Below are 4,095 nucleotides of genomic sequence, written 5' to 3' on the forward strand. Positions count from 1 at the left end.
GGGCATGGTTGGCGCTGCGCGGACGCGCGCCGGCGCCCGCCCCCTCGGCCGCGCGGGAGGCCCGCCCCCGGCCCGCTCATTGGGCGCGCCGCGCCGCCGGGGCGCCATTGGGCAGGGCGCGCGTCCATCGCCGGCTCTCCCGGCGCGGCCCTGCTCTACCGACGAGCTTCTAATAGAGCAGCGAGCGGAAAACGGGGAGGGATCGCGAAAGCGCGCTCGGCGCTGCTCGGGGATTGTGCGCGGCCGGGAGAGGAGCAAGCGGGAGCGGGAGGGAGGCGGCGATAGCATCGCTCTGGAGAAACGCGTGGCTTTCCTCGATTCCTTTCGCTGCTGATCGGAGGGGCTTGCCCGCCGCCTCTCCAGCTGCTGAGAGGAAATGCGAAACAGCGTTAAGGCTAGGCTGCTCGCAGCACAGAGAGAAGGGCGAGTTTCTCTCCGGAGGAAGGTCGCTCCAGCCGAAGCAAACGGATCTCTCTCGACGTGATGGGGACGAGGGATCTCCCGAAAGGCAGCCAGGACGTTGCAGAAGAAGGCGATGGTAAACCGCTTCGGACTTTCTTTTACCCTATGAGGAAACAATCCCAAATGAAGCAGAGGTAGTGTCAGAAAATTAGACTCCCAAGTTGGAAGGCACTGCACAAACGGCAGAAAACTAAGATCATGGCATCCAGTCCTCTCACTTCCCAGCAAATAGATGGGGAAGAAATGGAGGTAGTGACAGATTTTATTTTCCTGGGCTCCAAGATCACCGCAGATGGGGACTGCAGTCAAGAAATTAAAAGACGCTTGCTCCTGGGGAGGAAAGCGATGGCAAATCTAGACAGCATACTAAAAAGCAGAGACATCACCCTGCCGACAAAAGTGCATACAGTCAAGGCTATGGTTTTCCCACTTGCAATGCATGGTTGTGAAAGCTGGACCATAAGGAAGGCTGAGCGCCGAAGGATTGAGGCCTTTGAATTGTGGTGCTGGAGGAGACTCCTGTGAGTCCCTTGGACCGCAAGGCGGTCAAACCAGTCAGTCCTAGAGGAGATCAATCCTGACTGCTCTTTAGAAGGCCAGATCCTGAAGATGAACCTCAAATACTTGGCCACCTAATGAGAAGGAAGGACTCCCTGGAGAAGAGCCTGATGCTGGGGACGATGGAAGGGCAAAGGAGAAGGGGGTAGCAGAGGATGAGGTGGCTGGATGGGGTCACTGGGGCAGTGGGTGTGGGCTTGGGGGGACTCCAGGGATGGTGGAGGACAGGAAGGCCTGGAGGAGTGTTGTCCATGGGGACGCGATGGGTCGGACACGACTTTGCGACTAACAACAACCGCAAGGTGGGGGTGAACAAAGGGCAAGTGCACGGACACAGCTTGACCCAAGCTGAACAGGAGTGGCCAGCATACGGAGAAGTGAAAGGACAGGCCGATGGTGCGCGGTACGTGAGACTGGGACCCCGAATGTGGGAGGAGAAGCATGAATCAAGGCAAGCGGCAGCTGGAATGCAAGGAAAGGAACGACTGGGCATTGCAGCATTTGGGTGGCACAAACTCAGGCGGAGGGGAATGGGGCATTTGCAGTCAGACAAACTCAAAGCGTTTTACCCTGGAAACGATGAACTCCGAAAAAGAGTGGTTCTAATACTGAGGCAAAATACAGCACACAAGGAAGGAACCGTCATACAGAATCTTTCTAAATCGTGTCCATCAGAACTCCCAGAAAACCTTTCAGTGTAACTATCATTCAAGTCTAGGCTCCCACAACAAGAAGGAATTGAAAACTTTTATGCAGGTGTCCAAGAGGAAATTGATGCTGCTGCTAATTCTATTGACTGGGATGCAAAAATAGTAGGAAACATAAGTAGAATCTAATTAGGATTGTGGGAAAATTTGGCCTGTGGTAAGAATCTAAGCCAGCAATCACTGTTTATCACTTTTTATTTTCCTGATTTTTTAAGTGTTAATGTGTTTTAGGATGGGTTTGATCTGATGAAATTTGTTATCTGATGCTGTACTTTTACTTCGTTGTATTACCGTCCTGGGACTTTTATTGAAGGATGGTATATAAAAGCTTTGAATTAAATAACTAACTAAATACATAGTTCAAGCAACCAATCAGACAACTGCACACATGGGCATCACCAGATGGCCGATACAGAACTCAAATAGACTATGCCATTGGAAGTAAAAGATGGAGAAGCTCTATTTCCCAGCCAAACTAACACCAGGAGCTGAACTGATAGCAACCATGACCTCTTAATGTGAGAAATAAGAGTAAAGCTGAAAAAGTTCACTATTGGAAGCTCAGTGCCAAAAAAATAACAATTAAATAACATTCCTGAGGAATTCTAAGTCCATATAAAGAATAGATTTGCATGATTCAAATTAAATGACCCAGAAGAACTGCGGAGTAAAACCAGAGACATTCTTAGGGAAGAATTCAAAAAGGCCATTGCTGTAGTAAAAAGGGGAAAAGGTCTGGATGGATTACAGAAGGAACAGGATTGCTAAGGTCAGGGGAGAAGCAAAACCAAAAGGTGACAGAATAGGGCCAGAATCCTGAATGCCAAGTTTTCAGCGACTGTCACATGCAGACAAACTGAGGCTTGGAAGGGAAGCAGTGAAGGAACTAGAGAAAACCTCAAGGGCAAGGATGCTTCACTGAAGGCCGAGGCCAAGATTATTCGTGCTCTTGTGTTCCTACTCACTGTGGATTAATGTGAAAGCTGGACAGAAAGAAAAGATGGCTGGGAGAAAGTGCGTGCATATGGAACACAGTGCTGGAGAAGAGCTTTGCCAAGATCCTGGACCAACCAAAATGTGACCAAGTGGGTCCTAGATCAAATCAAGGCTAGAAATGACCATGATGAAACTGGAGCTGTTGTACTGGGCTCTGGGCACATCCTGAGAAAGCAAGGCTCTATGGAGAAGACCACCATGCTGGGGAAATTGAAGGCAGAAGAAAGTAATGGAAGATAGAAATGTTTAATAATAATAATAATAATAATAATAATAATAATAATGCTCAAGTCCATAACAGAAGCTGCAGCCCTGAGTTAATAAGCGCTGAGCAGAGCCGTGAAGAACAGGAGACTTTGCAGGGCAACCATTTATAAGGTTGACGTAAGTCAGAGGCGACTTCATGGCACATAAAAACAACAAGAAATCACAGCTGGTTCTGCTCCGTAGGAAGGCTTTTATGGCAGAAGGCTGTGCAGGGAGGCCCCCCTGCGGTTTCCCCGTATTTGGACTGACTGCATGCTCCAATTTAGAGACGGGAGACCTGACTCACCCCCAGAGGAAGGCAGCCAAATGCAAGAAGGGAAAGCCAGAAAGCAGTTTTGTGCAAGGAGCCCTTTACATTCATGTCTTGTTGCTGCTCCTGGCCAACAGTTTGGGAGCTGGAGCGGGTCCCCGTAGAAGCCAGCTTTTCCTGTGGCTTTGCTTCCACTTCCTGCCAGGCCAACAGCTGCATCGCCCCCTTTGCAGAAAGTGCCAAGCGGCTCGCCTGAGACGGGGCAAGTGGGCCCCTTCTGCTCTTGGGGATGGTTTTATTTGGGTTCCGACCAGCAGTGAGACACTTTCCTTTCCAGCCCCACCGTGGGAGAGGAACCTCTCGGACCCTCTAGGTACCTCCAGGAAGTACCGCAGGGTCACAAAGCCCTGCCCACCCGGAGGAATCCCCTTTGGGGGAAGCCTCCGACTCTGCCTAAGCTGCTGTAGGATCGGGCCTTAAATAATGCAACAAGCCCCACTAGATGTCCAATATCGCAAGCCAGAGACTGGCGTGTGGTTGTGGCAGGGAGAACGTATCTTATGACAGCCCTGCCGTGTAGTCCACTGTTAATGGAAAGATTAGCGGAAAATAAGTCTATAAATAAATAATACTGCCGATTCCAGCAGAACTGAGGCTGGTTCGGGTTTGCGAGCTGAAGTCGCTGGTGGCAAACACGCTGCCCAGATGCAGAAAAGCCGGTCTAGGTCCGAGCTTGGCCCATCCCACTTCGCCTCGTGCTCCTTTGATGTTCTTGCAGGCTCCTTATTTATTTATTTATTTATTTATTTAAACATTTCTATGCCGCCCCTTGCCGAAGCCTCGGGGCAGCTCACA

This window comes from Varanus komodoensis, unplaced genomic scaffold, assembly GCF_004798865.1.
Source record: "Varanus komodoensis strain SLA01 unplaced genomic scaffold, ASM479886v1 scaffold2, whole genome shotgun sequence".
Lineage (NCBI taxonomy): Eukaryota > Metazoa > Chordata > Lepidosauria > Squamata > Varanidae > Varanus > Varanus komodoensis.